Source organism: Amblyomma americanum, chromosome 10 (genome assembly GCF_052857255.1).
Source record: "Amblyomma americanum isolate KBUSLIRL-KWMA chromosome 10, ASM5285725v1, whole genome shotgun sequence".
Lineage (NCBI taxonomy): Eukaryota > Metazoa > Arthropoda > Arachnida > Ixodida > Ixodidae > Amblyomma > Amblyomma americanum.
Window position 1 is genome coordinate 144,352,439 of NC_135506.1, and position 19,777 is coordinate 144,372,215.

Consider the following 19,777-nt stretch of genomic DNA (forward strand, 5'->3'; position numbering starts at 1 on the left):
TCCTGCTCGCTTGCGCCATCCAAGTCGCTGTGTTAATATCGCTTGTTGTGCTAATTTATTTCAACTGCAGTAAGGGACAAGTTGGTGCGTAGCTCGAGTAGATGAAGCGCACAAGAGACGGCACACAGAAAAAGAGTAACACGAGACAGGCGCTGCTTGCAAATGGTTTATTAAATTCGAAACCTGCTTAATTATGGCCAAAAGGAAGGCCTACGTGGTGGAAGGGAAACAAAATATAATAGAACAAACACCAGATCAATGAAATGTGCGACGGCAAGGATACTGCAATGGAGGATGCAAGAGTCAATCAATTCTTCCTAAACATGTCTACAAACATACTTTCATCCTTATGAATGACAAGGGATGTGGTGCTAACAAAAGAACTCCCTGTTTTTTTAATCCGGTGGGGTTCTAGCAATTCACGGGCAGTCTTATCCTTGCTTCTACATATCTTAGTTTATTGGAGCGTTGCTTCACAAATTTGCTGCTCTTTGCCACAGCCCTTGCAATGATGCGGCAAATGTGGCCCGGTACCATTTCCTAGCGAAAGTTTGTGCTCAATTAGGCGTTCCTTAATACATCGGCCTTTTTTTGTCGATGTAGAACTTCCCACACGTCAGCGGGATGCTACAGACTAACCGCAAAGCACATTTCACAAAAGGGTTTCCATACTCTGTTTCACATTTTGTTATCTTGGCATTACCAGTTCCTATCTTTCGACATAGTGATGCAAGTTTTCTGGGTGCAGAGAAGACCACAGCAACTTTGTATTTCACAGCTGCATGCTTAAGATTATGACATCACGACTTCTTTAGAGCGGATTCAAGGCGCACGATGGCAATGGCACGTTCCACAGTTTTCAAGCGCGTCGAATCGTACGGCAACAATTATTTGCTAGCACGAAGGCGATACATCCAGCAAACACGTAAGTCAGTAATGGATACGTCAATATCTAAAAACTGTAACTTGCTTTCTTTTGCGAGTTCCTAAGTAAAATCTAAACCCTTGCCATAATGTGTAAAATCAGATAAAATATCTTACACAGTTTGCGAATAAGTCAAGAGCAATTGTTTATTCTAAATGTTTAAAAATCATCAACGTACCTAAACGTTTTTAGTCCTTTGTCTGCGTCATACGCCCCCGATACGGTTCTCTCAATGGCCGCAAGAAAGATGTTGCACAACACGGGAGCGACGCACGAACCAATACATATTCCTCTTTTCTGCACATAGATTTGACTTTGAAGGAAAACGCTCGTCGAAGACATAAAACTCTTAAGAGTGCTAGGAAGTTATGTACAGATATACCAGCAGTATTTTTGAAAGAAATCACACCGTTTGTTTCGATGCAGGCCAGGACAGATGCCATCAACTCTGCATGCGGTATAGATTACAACAGATATCTACCACATCTACTGAAAAGACACAACCCAGTAACTTGTTCTCCCGCAGAAATTCGAAGAGTTCAAGGCTGTTCCTGACGCCAAACGGATCTTCTACAACCAGGGTATTGAGCTGTTTTAGAAGGTGGCGGCTAACTTGATTCTGCCAGGCACCTCTTTCGCTCACTATGCACCTGAAAGGTACACCTTCCATGTCTGTCTTCGCAGTGAAGAACACATCTAAACTATTGCGCTTACTGCGCTGAAGATAAGGAATCTGCCCGACATTTTACCTTTCCAGGTTTCTGTTGGGAGGCCTTAAAATTCTCGTGGATAGCCTGGACCGCTTTTTTACTGAACAAGCCTGACAGCAAGGCGGCGAAGCCTCCTTCTTTGCCGGCCTTCATGAGTCGTGGGTCATTGTTCTTGAAAAACTCTGACATGTTTCTTTGGAGTTCGTTGGTGAGGTCCGTTAGCAGGTACCGTCCTGATGACAGTACCGTCATAACGACGGTACGATATTCGGAGGTCGTGGGTTCGGATCCCACCGGCGGCATGGTTGTTTTTTTTTCTGCTGCTTTATAAGTGATTATCTTTAAACGACAGGTTAATCGAAGTATAATTCTCCCACTTATCGGCACTATAAATTAAAAAGAAATAGAAACATACCCCTCTCTATGCACCTTGGTTTGTTTCGGTGACCTTTGCCTTCCTATATTTACACATCGAAGTATACGTTTCATTTAAGAAAACATTTTTATTTGACTCGACGTTTCGATCGGAGGACCGATCTTTTTCAAGAGTGACCATACAGTGCATGGGCGCGTGTTCGTATAGCATGGGACTTGACACACAGAAGGCTTAAAAAGAAAAGAAATAAAGAAAAGTAAAGGAAAGGAAAAAGGGGGGAGGGGGCGGCCGGGAGAACGGAACACAACTGACACCGATGGCATATTAGGGGAGCAAAGGTGCGCGTCGCGTACCCGTGAACTCACTGCACACACACACACACACACACACACACACACACACACACACACACACACACACACACACACACACACACACACACACACACACACACACACACACACACACACACACACACACACACACACACACACACACACACACACACACACACACACACACACACACACGCACGCACGCGCACACACACACACACACACACACACACACACACACACACACACACACACACACACACACACACACACACACACACACACACACACACACACACACACACACGAAGCGAAAGATGGAGGCCGAGCTGGGTGCGCACGCGGCTACTGCGACAAGAAAAAAGAAAAAAAGAAAAAGAGAGAGAGAGAGAGAAGCAAAAGCAGAGAAAAAGGGGAAAGCAAAGAAGAAACGTGGTGGGGCTTAACAAAAAAAGGGATGCGTCCGCCAATTGTGGGTTTCGGTATGCCTCTGTCCGCGTATGTGCGGCCCCGAGCGGCTCCGAAAGATGGCCCGGACGAGGCGGAACAGGTTGAGACCGCCCAAAGTGGCTCCACATGGTGACACGCGAGCCGCTAAAACCAGATGAGCTTCCCATAGGAGGACCAGATGGAAAGGCTTGTTGACAGGAATGCAAAAAAACAAGAGATATAGCACAGAGAAATTTCAAAAAATAAAAAATATATAAAAGTTTATAATGACAAAAGAAGAAAGAGATGGGGACATATGGCCCTGGTGGGACCAAAGAATGAGTTGAACGTCAGATGGAAACAAGCCGAAACTGACATGCAACAGGGGTATGACCTCAGACGACTCGGTCAGTGGTGGTACTTTGTCTATTAGGGTTGAAATTTTCTTTGGTTTCTGCCATCGAAAGAGACGATAGGGTGCCATGGTTTTCGTTGATGCCCTTTTGCACTGTGTTAAATTTGAAAATAAAGTATGATTCGCGTTGTTCGCGCTCCCGGGTGTTTTTAAAGCTACTCTGCAATATCGTTACTTTAAGTTTGTCAAACTCGTGGCCTTTTTCGCAGAGGTGTCTCGATAGTGGGAGGCCAGGGAGAGATTGAGTATGTGAGCGGTGGTTACTAAATCTTAATCGGAAGGAATTGTCTGTTTGGCCAATGTACTGCATCTGACATTCGCCACACTCGAGCATGTAAACAACATTACTGTAATCGCAGTTTAAGTCCTCTCGGATAACATGTTTTAAATCTGAATGGGTACTTTTAGTCATTGCTGTGGTTTGCATGTGTTTGCAAACTTGGCATCTGCTCTTTCCGCAAGGTGTGCAACCCACCGGCCTCGGTTTATTAACCGTTGAGTGCACAAGGGGATTTTGTAAATTTTTTGGCCTTCTGTATGTTACCCGGGGGACCAATGGAAAAATTTTTGAGAGCCGCTCACTTTGTCCTATGATATTGAAGTGTTTTTGAAGGGTTTTGTTAATATTCGGTAGGTTGTCTGTGAATGTCAGTACTAGATTAGAGCGATGCGGTGTTGGCGGGGATTCCGCAGGGATGTGATTACGGTTAGTAACTTCCGCCCTTTTAATGGCATCGTCGATGATTGAAGGCGGGTAGCGTTGTTTCTTTAGAATTTCGCCCATGTGTTTAGCATTTTTTTTAAATCTTCTGCTCGAGAGCAAATGCGTTTGAATCGGATAGCCTGTGAGTACGGAATTGAAGTTTTGCAATGGCGTGGGTGGCAACTGTTGAAATGAAGATACTGTTGTCTGTCTGTGGGTTTTTTATAAACGCTAGTGATTAATGCACCCCTGTCAACACGAACAAGCACATCAAGGAAGTTAATGCTATTAGTTGAATACGTGTGTGCGAAAGAGATATTTGGATGTAAGTTTCTGAATGAGGTGATAAACTGAATTAGTTTTTCCTCTGCCTCTGCCCAAATTATGAATATGTCATCGAGAAAACGCTTGTAAAAAGCCGGTTTGGTTGGATATGAGGAAAGAAAGTCTGATTCAATTTTGTTCATAAATATGTTGGCGTAATTTGGTGCCATTTTTGTGCCCATAGCCGTACTACTCGTTTGAAGATAATATGAGTTATTGAATTCAAGAGTGTTAAGTTTAAGGACCAAATTTGCAAGCTTTTCGATGGCACTTGGACTGGGAGAGTCTAGGATTCTGTGTTCATTATAGGCTCCGACCATGGCCTGTATTCCGTCGTCATGGGGGATATTAGTGTAAAGTGACACCACGTCCATGGTAACTAGGAAATCGCCATGAGGAAAGGTGACATCGGATAATTCTCTCAGGAAGTGGCTAGTATCTCGTATGTAAGATGGATGTTTCGGAGGTATATGTTTGATGAGGGAATCTATGTAATCGGAGATCGGTTCTGTCAGTGTGCCGACACCAGAAACAATAGGTCACCCCGGATGGTTCTCTTTGTGTATTTTCGGAAGCATATAAAAGCGCCCCGTGGAAGCATTTTTTGGCGTCAGCGCACGCACAACACCGCTAGACTTACAACTGCGCTCGGCTACTGATTCGGAGTACCCGGGTTCGAACCCGACCGCGGAGGCTGCGTTTAGATGGAGGCGAAACGCAAAGGCGCCCGTGTGCTGAGCGATGCCAGTGCACGTTAAAGATCCCCAGGTGGTCGAAATTATTCCGGAGCCCTCCGCTACGGCACCTCTTCCTTCCTTTGTTCTTTCACTCCCTCCTTTATTCCTTCCCTTACGGCGCGGTTCAGGTGTCCAACGATATACGAGACAGATACTGCGCCATTTCCTTTCCCCAGCAGCCAATTGAATCAAATTATTACAACTGATTTATTCAGATGAATTGAGCCACATTTATACATCATGCCAGTGCAAGCGGACACTCCGAATAGGATGAAGGTGTAATGTATATATAGTAGCTACTTTGAAATCTAGCGATAATGCTACAACTCTGAACTTTAAAACTTTTGGGGTTCGAATAACAGCGGAAAAATCACACAGGGACAAAACTGTTTAACGATAACAAAAACATTGGCTATATTCAAGAGGCAGTACACATGTCTTCTTCCGACGACTGTTCTTTTTGCACTGGCACGTCCACACGCTTTTTCACCCTCAATACACGAGGCACACTTTCTCTCTCACCCGCACGTGCACATGGTTTGGTGGTCGCGTCCCCACCCCCACACTTGCGCCGTGTTTGACATCTGGAGTTCATTCGGGAAGGAGACCGCTTGCGGGCGTGTAGCTGAAGCGCCGTCTGTAGCCGACCGCGCGGCTCTCCCTAATGTCGCTGCCAATTAAAGGCGCCGGGCTGCTGGTGGTCCTTTGTCCGCTCTCTTCGGGGCGCCGCCGTTCGTGTGTCTCCAAGGGCGCCCAGGTTTCTGTTACCGTCTCTTTCTGCTTTGTAGCACTTTACCCAAGCTTGGCGCTTCTTCCGGGGAACTGCTGTTTCTGCTCCTCTGTTTCCTTCTTTCTTTACAGAAGGAAAGCATTACGAAGATAAAAACTGAAACTCCTTTCCAGTGATTATGACTGAAGGATCGCTTTCGCAAATATGGTTATTTTTCCTGATTGAAAATGCTTCCAGCAGCTCTTGCCCACGTCTTGATTTCCCCCGACCGATATTACTGGCCAGGTGAAGCGGAGGGGAACAGTGGCGTTCCCTGACATGCAAGGCTAAATTGGTTCCCGTGCCCGATCCCAAAGTTGGTCTGTGCTGCCTTAAACGTCAATTTAGGCACACGCTCCAGGTTGCCCATTACATATTTTGCCGCAGTACAATGAAATGAAGTAATCCACACCCACTACGCCCGTGGTGAACTTAAAAGTGATGCTAAATTTTTGAGCCACTTTTTTCAGCCCGTGTGACGTGTTGTGAAAGTAGGGGAGCTCATCCTCTTCTACTGGGGCATGCGGGCTTTTCGGAACGCTTCCATTGTTTGCCCCAAGGATTCGCGCACCGCCAGCAAAAGCGAAGAGGCAAACCCCGAGGTCTTCAAACGGTCAACCTGCTCCGGCAGGCTTTGTTGCATCACATGCGGGAAGCTTTTCTTTACAGCATTTAAAAAGCACAAGTTCGCGATGCTTCGCTTTACCACCTTCGAATGCACTGATTCGAACGGCAAAAACGCCTTTTTAGACCTAGGCGCATATTTCCAACACACGTGTCGATCAGGTAAGAAAGTCAATTCTAAATCTAGGAACGTAATGGTCTTGTGAATCGGAACATTTTTGGTAAAACGAAGGTCTTAGAACAGGTGCTAAAAGCGATTAAAATCTCGTCCGGCTCAAGGGTGAGCTGGTCAGCTTCTGTTAAATTTAAAAATAATAAAAAGTCATCGGCATATCTAAAGACCCTGACCACACGTGTGTCCTGAAGTGAGCTCAGCACCATTGAGTCAAACTTCGCTAAAAATATGTCGCAAAAAAACTTGCGCTAGACAGGAGCCAATACAGATGCCTCGCTTTTGTACAACGAAGTTATGTTGTTCAGAAGCTGCGCCGCCACTCAACTCACGACCACTGGCAGAATTCCCCTCGGTTTTCCCTCTGCCAGCTGCTACGCCGGAGCCACTCCCCACTCTCCCAAGTTTGCTCCACCGGCCCCTACGGACGGCCATCCTCCTGCCCAGCCCTGCTTGCCAACTGTGTCTCCTGCCCTTGAACCATCACCAGAAGAGGTCTCTCTCGACCCGGGCCCCAACTCGCTTCTAGTCACATGTTCGCCTGCTACCTCAAGCCGAATAACATTGAGCCCATCTGTCCTTCATGTGTGCGGGGCGTGCATGCAAGCCACACCATAGCCTTGTCGGGCATCGCGCGCCACCCGAGCCGCCTGCCATGGATCCCTGCCCACCTGGCGCCTTCACAAGTGACTGTGCCTCCGCGACAGATGAGACATCCACCGCAGGTGGCGGCATGCTTGCGGCGCATACAGGCTGCTCCATCCAACACCGCCAATGGACTCAGCACTATGCTTCCTTCCCATTCTCACCTCTACGTCCCGGACCTGTGCTCTCTGTTCCCTGTAAGTGGCGCCAACGCCACAGTGAGCTCGTTTTTGCAGACAGCCGGTCCACCCCGTCGCCCGCTTCGACTACTTCCTAACAAGGCAGCCCGTGCCGCAGCGGACCTCGAGATCAGTGCCGTCCGCCATCGCGAGCGGCCGAGGCATCGCCTTCATTTTTATGGCTGCGGTTTCCCCACGCCGTGCCTTCGTCCGCACCGACTGAGCCAGCGCACATCGCATATCTTGCGTGCATCTCCACGCGGCTGCATTTTTGTGTATTGGCATTTTCCGGCCAATTTCAAGCCAACTACCGGGCGAGAGATGCACACCTAGCTCGCCTCCAATTCCTCGATGACTTTTCCCGCCTGTTACTTCCGCCATCATCATCATCCTTTGGCTCCCCTCGCCCTTTGCGAAGCAGCCAGACTCGGCCGCCTGAGCTCCTTTCTCCCGCCCGACGACCTTCACGAACTCTGACACCCGAACTTCACTTGCATGAGGAAACTTGTAGATACCGTTTTTATCTTTTTCTTTTATCGCTCTAGTGGGGGAGAACCTGTAGCGGCGCTGGAATCGTCAGCGGCGCCCACGAAGATGTAGCTCGGAGCTCGACCTGGCTCTGCTGCCCACCAGAGAAAAGAAGAACCGTCGCTTGGAAGAATTGGAAGACAAGGAACGCAACGTGCGAAGAACTGCCGAAGGTGAGGTGTCCTTGCTGGCTGCTGCTGTTCACTGCCTCTCCAGGTGGTTACGGCTTGATCATCATTGGTGATGCCTTACTACGTTGGGGGGTTTTGGCCAAGACGTGGGATAAGACGCAGTTCATCTGAACCTCAGGGTTAGTTTTGCTGAGAGATGTCATTGACCTCCCCAGGTGGAGGGTTGGAAGCTTGGTTTGCTAAGCTTGCCAGCCCAAAGCCTGCCGCATGAGTCCTTTAAAAAAGTGTCATTGATGCTATTCCCGTGGCCCTCGTCCCAATCGGTGACGGTGCGATCGAAATGAAAACTCCAAAACTAATTCAACAGGAGCTAAGATCATTGACAGCTGATCTCTGAAATGCGTCCATTAGGCCGCAGGGACATTGTGTGCAAGTCCTCAGACGTCTTCGGTTACAGGCGCGGAAACAGACACAACACAAGGCAGAAAGACGGGACGGAGCGCCACTCACAACTGATTTATTTGAAGGCACCACGGACAAATGTATATCATCTTACACGCATGGAATACTATCATCTTCAAAATTGATATGATAGCGAACGAGTGAAACAGTTATCATCCTTATAAAAAGATATGGACCTTAATAAGGTAGAACTTTGGGCTTGTTGGTGCACAACTTTTGAAAAAGACATAGCGCATGAAGACAGGACAGTGCAGAGACAACACAGGATGTGCGCTAACTGACAACTGCAGGTTTATTTGAAATCCACACTCGAGGAAACCAGTGCGCATGTTGAGCCACGCAGCAGCAAACGGAAAGATTAGGACGCCGATGCAGTTATCATGAAAACATCACATGTACAAAAATTCAGAGCTCCAGACAAAAGGTAACAACAAACGCCCCTTTGATCTTTAACTTTCAGCACGAAGAAAAATATTACTTCGAATTGAGGAAACAAAATTCTTTATGCAAGAGAGCAAGGGAAGGTTTCTCTAATACACTTGTCCCTTCCAGTCCCAGTTTCGTCGAGTGTGGATTTCAAATAAACCTGCACTTGTCAGTTAGCGCTCGTCCTGTGTTGTCTCTGCACTGTCCTGCCTTCATGCGCTATGAATTTTTCAAAATATATGGACGTGTCGATGACGCACATGCTTCCTTTCTTTGCAATGTAAAATGCTTCTGTTAATACTTTGGATTTTGTATCTTTGCTTTTTGATAGAATTCGAGCACCGAAAAAACGTGGCTCACAAGTGCTTGACGGCCAGCACCTTATATGCTTAGGCATATTTGTGCCATCTTTATCTTGATCAACGTTTATTTAGTGTTCCCTGATTCGCTTGTTAACGCAGCACCCAGTTTGCCCTATATAGTAGCGGCCGCACGAGATTGGAATTTCGTAGACAACACCTTCGGCGCACCATGAACGATCGCCCATGTTTGGTGCCACACCCTCTCTCTTCTTTTTGGTCTCTTTCAATACGAAAGCAAAGGCTTCCTCGCTTTTCCGGGGCTGAAAAAAAAAAAAAAACAAGCGGCACACCATGCCTACTCGCGACTTTTTTCAAGTTGTGGGCTAACTTGTGCACGTAGGGCACTACCACAGGTCGCACCAGCTCTTCTCGAGGGACATCTTCCTCAGCTCTCACATCCTTTCTCTTCATCTTCTGTAGCATGCTTTCAGCTACCGCCGTTACGAGCGAACCAGGGAACCCAGCTGAAGACAGCCTGGCCAATTGGGTTTGAAATCTTAGTGGCATCTAGTGAGAGCATGATTTTCTGAGGGCGGATTCGAGACAAAGTGAAGCAATCCCCCTTTTGTTTAGATTGGAATGAGCAGAGTCATATGGCAGAACCTTCTTTATTACGCGCGTAGCATACGCCCAACAAACCTGTTCCTCACAAAACTCAATACTAAGATCTAAAAACTGTAAAGCTTTACCTTCAGGTACTTCACAAGTAATACGTAAGCCCTTTCCATGTTGTCCAAATAAGGATAAAGCATCGAGCACACATTCTTCGAGCACACCATCACATTCTTCGAAGTTCCAACTTCCGTCCTTAGTAACAGAAGTACTTGCTGTTGGGCTAGTTGGTTCATTATAAAGTTGTATGGCGCAAGGGAACGAACACAAGAAGACACAGAGACAGAAAGAGCGCCTAAAGGCGCTCCTTCTGTCTCTGTGTCTTCATGTGTTCCGCCCTCTCTCTCTTTGACTTTATTTGTGGGGGAGTTTCTCTTTGATTTTTATTGCCCAACCTAACGGGGAGCACTTCTAGTTTTCATTCTTTTAAAGGTATCAATGTAGTATTTGTACTGGCGTGGGCAGGACACTTAGTTGTTCATTTTTCTTCCCCCTCTAATTTATATCCCTTAACATCCTTTGATCTTGCTTCTGGAGATCAATTTTTTACACGTTTTCATAGGATTTCGAAGAATGAGATGAAACTTAAAAGCAAGCTTCTTGCGATAACGCAACTCGTCTATTATACTGCTAACATAGAAAAATTTATTCCCTAAAATGATTACAGCTTAGCCTCACAAGACAGATGCAAACGTTCCTCAAAGAAGGCACTCAAGCCAGTGGCGTCAGCCGATTGATATGACATTGCGGCTAACCCTGTTAGTCCGTAGTTAATCCTCCTGCACCTGGCGGCCCTTTGCGAGGCTACTCTGGGAGGTGCGGGAGAATTAACTGCGATATCATGACAATCACCCGAAGCAGCAGCGTAGCAGCGACTGACAGCGTAGCGACTGGCAGCGTCGCAAAATGCGACAGCCACCTTATTTACCATTTATATATATTTTTATGAACTGCATCCTTGATGACGTGCATGTAAAAGCGCTTTTTCGTAGGACAGAAGTGGACAAAATTAAATTCACTAATTTATTTGCAAAAATAGAAAAAAGTTGGTGGTATCTTGTGGTATATTTAAAAGCGAAGTTTCGTACCTCAAAAGCGAAGCCTAATTTTTACAGTCGTGTTCCACAGATAGGATGCCGGCAATACATCATACATGCATATTACAGAAGTCTGAATGAAAGTACAGCAAAAAAAGTCGCCAATAGCTGTAGCAATAACAGTATGAATAGTGATCATGTGTTAAATTTTTTATTCACACATTCATACTAAAATATTTTGTATTGAAACGAGCACTTTTATTAAAATCAGTCGACAAAAACAAAAGGTCCTGAACCCAGGTTAGAACCCTAGGGGCAAACTGCAGTCACCATATTCGGACAACGCTAGAGTCACTAAATTGAAAGCATTACAACTGAACGAGATAGTGACAGCCTGAACGTCTATCTAGAAGCTATCTGCTTTTAGACTCCAAATTCTATGTTATGTGCGACGACAGCTGAACAGATTCAGAATGTTTCTGAGCAAAGCTATATCAAATTTTCTTACATAAGTTTTAAAATAATAAACTAAGACACTTATATCCGCGAATACTTTTTGATGCCGGCCGTTTGAATGCCGCTACGCTCTTTCAAAGTGACAAGAATAGCTAAAATTCGGATGAGCTAGCTCTCATACCCTAATATAATATGATCACACGCGCAAATAAACTTTTTGAGGAATAGCACAGGGCTGGCAATTTGCAAAGTTATCCACGACAAGCATATGTATGAACAGCCGCGAGTACTGTATGTAGCTGCGTTAATGCATGGCCATCGTAACAACCTGTTTTAAAACACCGGTCGAGACACTGGGTTCGAGCTCTGACATGTGTTCTTGTCTACAAGGCACAAGTCACCCGATAAAAAAGTAAGCATCAATATGGACGCAACATCATCAGTCCGAACCATTTCTGCAGCGTAGCTGCGCACCGGGCGCCATGTTCCATATTTTAGGCAATATCACGTGTCACATTAAGAGGCCTCAGGAAGCTTCTTGATCAAAGCTATACAAGATCGTGGCACACCATTTTAAACAGCATATTCTAAGGTACCTAAAACCGGGAAGCATTTTCGATATCTATCCGTGTTATAACGCTATACAGTTTCAAAGTCTGGAAAAAATGGCAAAATTTGGCCCCCTCCCGTAGGCAGCATAGTATAATATTCAAACCGCTGGGAAGCTCGCGTATTAATATTACAGAACTGAAACTAAGGCACAATTCTCAGCTAAGTGCATGTTATACAAATCCCGGAAGCGTTTTCTGTAGGTGCGTTTGTTAACGTTCTACTATTTTTTTGTACCTTATCCCATTCAGTTACGCGCCCTGTCGCCGCCACTGCCGGTAGATGGCGCAAGTAGTTGATGTCCCGGAAAGCTGGGCATGCAGCAAATGGTGTTTAAAGAGCTTCAACGCCGCCCGCAGTCACCCCCTGTGCTGGCGCACGTTGAGGAGCTTGCATACACAAGCGTCCACACTGTCCGCACTGTCCTAGTTCGGCGGGACCAACCGCGTGTCATCGCCTATGCGAGCCGCGCACTATCGAAGACAGGAGCCTCTGAAAAAAGAATGCCTCGCCATCGTGTGGGCAGTTTCGAAGTTCAGACCATACCTTTATGGCCGCTCTTTCACAGTAGTGACTGATCATCAGGCACTACGCCGGTTAACCGGCATCAAGGTTCCCTCCGGGTGCATCGCACAATGGTCTCCAACAGTTCGATATCACCGTCATTTACAAATCACGCTGACGCCGACTGCTTATCTCGTGCTCCCGTGCAAGCAGCTCCGGACGACGCTGCTGACGACGATGAAGTCTCCTTGAATGCACTACATGCCAACGATTTCGCCGAGCATCAACCCGTCGACCCCGACCTCCGCGACATCATTCGTTATCTTGGTGCCAGCAGGAGAGTTCCTAAAGCCTTCAGGCGAACTTTGTCGTCTCTCTGCATACGAAACGGTGTGCTGTTCAAGACGAATTTCGCCGCCAACAGTAGGCAATACTTGCTGGTCGTCCCTGTGAATCTACGCAACGAAATTCTTCACGCCTGGCAATTTGGTGCTAATAGAACACAAGCCAGAATTCAAGACAAGTAATACTGGCCTCGCCTGGGTCCTGACGTTGCGCATTACATCCGCACTTGCAGGGATTGCCAGCCCCGCAAACTTCCGTCCGTGAAGCCAGCCGGATTCGTCAAGCCCATTGAGTCGCCCTCGCTAGCGTTTCAATAAGTCGGCATGAACTTGCGGGGCCCTTTCCTACATCAGGCTCCAGAAAAGGTGTATAACAGTAGCCACTGATTATCTCACACGTTATGCGGAGACAGCATTTCTTAAAGTAGCACCGCCATCGAAGTAGCCTAGTTCTTTATTCATCAAATCGTCACACGTCATGGTGCTCCACAAGTTTTGATTACTGACAGAGGGGCTGCCTTTTCCTCTTAGCTCCTGCACCATCTTGTACTGCAAAAAAGACGAACTGCGCAACAAGAACAAGCTGCGTTAGTGTGTGTCTGCCTCCCTTTCGTCCGTGTTCTTGTTGCGCAGTTCGTCTTTTTTGCATTATGATCAACCAACTAGCCCGACAAGTCCTGTTGAAACATCTTCTACTCCTCAGTCATACCAGTCACTGCAGGACGACTTCTTATCATCCCCAAACTAACAGACTCACGGAACGTCTAAACAAGACGCTTGCGGACATGCTTTCAATGTATAGAATAAACAGTTGGCAGTCTGCGCCCGCTTTGTTCCTCGTTGCCTGTGTCCTCCTTTCATTTTGCGGAATTTTATCATTTCTTGAGAATAAAGAGTTAGCAGTCTGCGCCCGCAGTGTTCATCGCTGCCTTTGTCCTTTTTTTTGCGCAATTTTAACATTTCTTGACAATAAACACTTCGCAGTCTGCGCCCGCAGCGTTCCTCGTTGCCTGTGTCCTCCATTTCTTTTGCGCAATTTTAACATTTCTTGCGAATAAACAGTTCGCAGTCTGCGCCCGCGGTGTTACTCGCTGCATTTGTCCTCCTTTTTTTTTGCTCAATTTTAACACTTCTTGAAAATAAACAGGTTGCAGTCTGCGCCCGCAGTGTTCTTCGTTGCCTATGTCCTCCTTTCATTTTGCGCAATTTTAACATTCCTTCAGAATGAACAGGTTGCAGTCTGCGCCCGCGGTGTTCCTCGTGTCCTGTGTCCTTTCATTTTGCACAATTTTAACATTTCTTCAGAATAAACAGGTTGCAGTCTGCACCCGCGGTGTTCCTCGTTGCCTGGGTCCCCCTTTCATTTTGCGCAATTTTAACATTTCTTCAGAAAACAGGTTGCAGTCTGCGCCCGCGCTTTTCCTCGTTGCCTGTGTCCTCCTTTCATCTTGCGCAATTTTAACATTTCTTCAGAATAAACATGTTGCAGTTTACACCTGCGGTGTTCCTCCTTGCCTGTGTCCTAATTTCATTTTGCGCAATTTTAACATTTCTTCAGAATAAACAGGTTGCAGTCTGCGCCCGCGCTTTTCCTCGTTGCCTGTGTCCTCCTTTCATCTTGCGCAATTTTAACATTTCTTCAGAATAAACAGGTTGCAGTCTGCGCCCGCGCTTTTCCTCGTTGCCTGTGTCCTCCTTTCATCTTGCGCAATTTTAACATTTCTTCAGAATAAACATGTTGCAGTTTACACCTGCGGTGTTCCTCCTTGCCTGTGTCCTAATTTCATTTTGCGCAATTTTAACATTTCTTCAGAATAAACAGGTTGCAGTCTGCGCCCGCGCTTTTCCTCGTTGCCTGTGTCCTCCTTTCATCTTGCGCAATTTTAACATTTCTTCAGAATAAACAGGTTGCAGTTTACACCTGCGGTGTTCCTCCTTGCCTGTGTCCTAATTTTATTTTGCGCAATTTTAACATTTCATCAGAATAAATAGGTTGCAGTCTGTGCCCGCTGTGTTCCTCGTTGCCTGTGTCCTCCTTTCATTTTGCGCAATTTTAACATTTCATCAGAATAAACAGGTTGCAGTCTGCGCCCGCGGTGTTCTTCGTTGCCTATGTCCTCCTTTCATTTTGCCCAATTTTAACATTCCTTCAAAATGAACAGGTTGCAGTCTGCGCCCGCGGTGTTCCTCGTTGCCTGTGTCCTTTCATTTTGCACAATTTTAACATTTCTTCAGAATAAACAGGTTGCAGTCTGCGCCCGCGGTGTTCCTCGTTGTCTGGGTCCCCCTTTCATTTTGCGCAATTTTAACATTTCTTCATAATAAACAGGTTGCAGTCTGCGCCAGCGGTGTTCTTCGTTGCCTATGTCCTCCTTTCATTTTGCGCAATTTTAACATTCCTTCAGAATGAACAGGTTGCAGTCTGCGCCCGCGGTGTTCCTCGTTGCCTGTGTCCTCCTTTCATTTTGCGCAATTTTAACATTTCATCAGAATAAACAGGTTGCAGTCTGCGCCCGCGGTGTTCTTCGTTGCCTATGTCCTCCTTTCATTTTGCGCAATTTTAACATTCCTTCAGAATGAACAGGTTGCAGTCTGCGCCCGCGGTGTTCCTCGTTGCCTGTGTCCTTTCATTTTGCGCAATTTTAACATTTCTTCAGAATAAACAGGTTGCAGTCTGCGCCCGCGCTTTTCCTCGTTGCCTGTGTCCTCCTTTCATCTTGCGCAATTTTAACATTTCTTCAGAATAAACATGTTGCAGTTTACACCTGCGGTGTTCCTCCTTGCCTGTGTCCTAATTTTATTTTGCGCAATTTTAACATTTCATCAGAATAAATAGGTTGCAGTTTGTGCCCGCTGTGTTCCTCGTTGCCTGTGTCCTCCTTTCATTTTGCGCAATTTTAACATTTCATCAGAATAAACAGGTTGCAGTCTGCGCCCGCGGTGTTCTTCGTTGCCTATGTCCTCCTTTCATTTTGCGCAATTTTAACATTCCTTCAGAATGAACAGGTTGCAATCTGCGCCCGCGGTGTTCCTCGTTGCCTGTGTCCTTTCATTTTGCACAATTTTAACATTTCTTCAGAATAAACAGGTTGCAGTCTGCACCCGCGGTGTTCCTCGTTGTCTGGGTCCCCCTTTCATTTTGCGCAATTTTAACATTTCTTCAGAATAAACAGGTTGCAGTCTGCGCCCGCGCTTTTCCTCGTTGCCTGTGTCCTCCTTTCATCTTGCGCAATTTTAACATTTCTTCAGAATAAACATGTTGCAGTTTACACCTGCGGTGTTCCTCCTTGCCTGTGTCCTAATTTCATTTTGCGCAATTTTAACATTTCTTCAGAATAAACAGGTTGCAGTCTGTGCCCGCGGTGTTCCTCGTTGCCTGTGTCCTTTCATTTTGCGCAATTTTAACTTTTCATCAGAATAAACAGGTCGCAGTCTGTGCCCGCGGTGTTCCTCGTTGCCTGTGTCCTCCTTTCATTTTGCGCAATTTTAACATTTCTTCAGAATAAACAGGTTGCAGTCTGCACCCGCGGTGTTCCTCGTTGCCTGTGTCCTCCTTTAATTTTGCGCAATTTTAACATTTCATCGGTATAAACAGGTTGCAGACTGCGCCCGCGGTGTTCCTCGTTGCCTGTGTCCTCCTTTCATTTTGCGCAATTTTAACATTTCTTGAGAATAAACAGGTTGCAGTCTGCGCCCGTGGTGTTCCTCTTTGCGTGTGTCCTCCGTTTCTTTTGCGCAATTTTAACATTTCTTCAGAATAAACAGGTGGCAGTCTGCACCCGCGGTCTTGCTCGTAGCCTGTGTCCTCCTTTCATTTTGCGCAATTTTAACATTTCTTGAGAATAAACAGTTGGAATTGTGCGCCCGCGGTGTTCCTCGCTGCATTTCTCCTCCTTTTGTTTCGCTAAATTTTAACATTTCTTGAAAATCAACAGGTGGCAGCCTGCGCCCGCGGTGTTCCACATTGCCTGTGTCCTTTTGTTTTGCGCAATTTTAACATCTCTTGAGAATAAACAGTTGGCTGTCTGCGCCCGCGGTGTTCCTCGCTGCCTTTGTCCTTCTTTCATTTTGCACAATTTTAACATTTCTTGAGAATAAACAGTTGGCAGTCTGCGCCCTCAGTGTTCCTCCTTTTCTTTTGCGCAATTGTAACAATTCTTGAGAATAAACAGGTGGAAGTCTGCGCCCGCGGTGTTCCACGTTGCCTGTGTCCTCCTTTTGTTTTGCGCAATTTTAACATCTCTTGAGAATAAACAGTTGGCAGTCTGCGCCCGCGGTGTTCCTCGCTGCCTTTCACCTTCTTTCATTTTGCGCAATTTTGACATTTCTTGACAATAAACAGTTGGCAGTCTGCGCCCGCAGTGTTCCTCCTTTTCTTTTGCGCAATTGTAACAATTCTTGAGAATAAACAGGTGGAAGTCTGCGCCCGCGGTGTTCCTCGTTGCCTATGTCCTCCTTTTCTTTTGGCAATAGTAACATTTCTTGAGAATAAACAGGTGGCAGTCTGCGCCCGCGGTGTTCCTCGCTGCATTTCTCCTCCTTTTGTTTTGCTGAATGTCAACATTTCATGAAAATCAACAGGTGGTAGCCTGCGCCCGCGGTGTTCCGCATTGCCTGTGTCCTCCTTTTGTTTTGCGCAATTTTAACATTTCTTCAGAATGAACAGGTTGCAGTCTGCGCCCGCGGTGTTCCTCCTTGCTTGTGTCCGCCTTTCATTTTGCGCAATTTTAACATTTCTTGAGAATAAACAGGTTGCAGTCTGCGCCCGTGGTGTTCCTCTTTGCGTGTGTCCTCCGTTTCTTTTGCGCAATTTTAACATTTCTTCAGAATAAACAGGTGGCAGTCTGCACCCGCGGTCTTGCTCGTAGCCTGTGTCCTCCTTTCATTTTGCGCAATTTTAACATTTCTTGAGAATAAACAGTTGGAATTGTGCGCCCGCGGTGTTCGTCGCTGCATTTCTCCTTTTTTTTTGCTGAATTTCAACTTTTCTTGAAAATCAACAGGTGGGAGCCTGCGCCCGCGGTGTTCCACGTTGCCTGTGTCCTCCTTTTGTTTTGCGCAATTTTAACATCTCTTGAGAATAAACAGTTGGCAGTCTGCGCCCGCGGTGTTCCTCGCTGCCTTTGACCTTCTTTCATTTTGCGCAATTTTTACATTTCTTGACAATAAACAGTTGGCAATCTGCGCCCGCAGTGTTCCTCCTTTTTTTTTGCGCAATTGTAACAATTCTTGAGAATAAACAGGTGGAAGCCTGCTCGCGCGGTGTTCCTCGTTGCCTGTGTCCTCCTTTTCTTTTGGCAATAGTAACATTTCTTGAGAATAAACAGGTGGCAGTCTGCGCCCGCGGTGTTCCTCGCTGCATTTCTCCTCCTTTTGTTTTGCTGAATGTCAACATTTCTTGAAAATCAACAGGTGGTAGCCTGCGCCCGCGGTGTTCCGCATTGCCTGTGTCCTTTCGTTTTGCGCAATTTTAACATCTCTTGAGAATAAACAGTTGGCAGTCTGCGACCGCGCTGTTCCTCGCTGCCTTTGACCTTCTTTCATTTTGCGCAATTTTAACATTTCTTGACAATAAACAGTTGGCAGTCTGCGCCCGCAGTGTTCCTCCTTTTCTTTTGCGCAATTGTAACAATTCTTGAGAATAAACAGGTGGAAGTCTGCGCCCGCGGTGTTCCTCGTTGCCTATGTCCTCCTTTTCTTTTGGCAATAGTAACATTTCTTGAGAATAAACAGGTGGCAGTCTGCGCCCGCGGTGTTCCTCGTTGCATTTCTCCTCCTTTTGTTTTGCTGAATGTCAACATTTCATGAAAATCAACAGGTGGTAGCCTGCGCCCGCGGTGTTCCGCATTGCCTGTGTCCTCCTTTTGTTTTGCGCAATTTTAACATTTCTTGAGAATAAACAGGTTGCAGTCTGCGCCCGTGGTGTTCCTCTTTGCGTGTGTCCTCCGTTTCTTTTGCGCCATTTTAACATTTCTTCAGAATAAACAGGTGGCAGTCTGCACCCGCGGTCTTGCTCGTAGCCTGTGTCCTCCTTTCATTTTGCGCAATTTTAACATTTCTTGAGAATAAACAGGTTGCAGTCTGCGCCCGTGGTGTTCCTCTTTGCGTGTGTCCTCCGTTTCTTTTGCGCAATTTTAACATTTCTTCAGAATAAACAGGTGGCAGTCTGCACCCGCGGTCTTGCTCGTAGCCTGTGTCCTCCTTTCATTTTGCGCAATTTTAACATTTCTTGAGAATAAACAGTTGGAATTGTGCGCCCGCGGTGTTCGTCGCTGCATTTCTCCTTTTTTTTTGCTGAATTTCAACATTTCTTGAAAATCAACAGGTGGGAGCCTGCGCCCGCGGTGTTCCACGTTGCCTGTGTCCTCCTTTTGTTTTGCGCCATTTTAACATCTCTTGAGAATAAACAGGTGGCAGTCTGCGCCCGCGGTGTTCCTCCTTGCTTGTGTCCGCCTTTCATTTTGCGCAATTTTAACATTTCTTGAGAATAAACAGGTTGCAGTCTGCGCCCGTGGTGTTCCTCTTTGCGTGTGTCCTCCGTTTCTTTTGCGCAATTTTAACATTTCTTGAGAATAAACAGTTGGAATTGTGCGCCCGCGGTGTTCGTCGCTGCATTTCTCCTTTTGTTTTGCTGAATTTCAACATTTCTTGAAAATCAACAGGTGGGAGCCTGCGCCCGCGGTGTTCCACGTTGCCTGTGTCCTCCTTTTGTTTTGCGCAATTTTAACATCTCTTGAGAATAAACAGTTGGCAGTCTGCGCCCGCGGTGTTCCTCGCTGCCTTTGACCTTCTTTCATTTTGCGCAATTTTAACATTTCTTGACAATAAACAGTTGGCAGTCTGCGCCCGCAGTGTTCCTCCTTTTCTTTTGCGCAATTGTAACAATTCTTGAGAATAAACAGGTGGCAGTCTGCGCCCGCGGTGTTCCTCACTGCATTTCTCCTCCTTTTGTTTTGCTGAATG

General features: G+C 46.3%; 1 protein-coding gene across 7 annotated transcripts in view; it reads left to right on the forward strand.

Annotated features, from left to right (window-relative positions):
* The window catches only part of LOC144106417 (N-acetyltaurine hydrolase), an 891,210-nt gene that overhangs the window by 2,238 nt on the left and 869,195 nt on the right, over positions 1–19,777 (forward strand). Inside the window, exon 1 of one of the 7 annotated variants that reach the window (XM_077639225.1) lies at positions 7,889–8,044. The exons of the other annotated variants lie outside the window; for them this stretch is intronic. The gene's annotated coding sequence lies outside the window, so the exon portion shown is untranslated. Of the gene's footprint in view, positions 1–7,888; positions 8,045–19,777 lie in introns of those variants that run through there. 7 annotated transcript variants of the gene reach the window in all.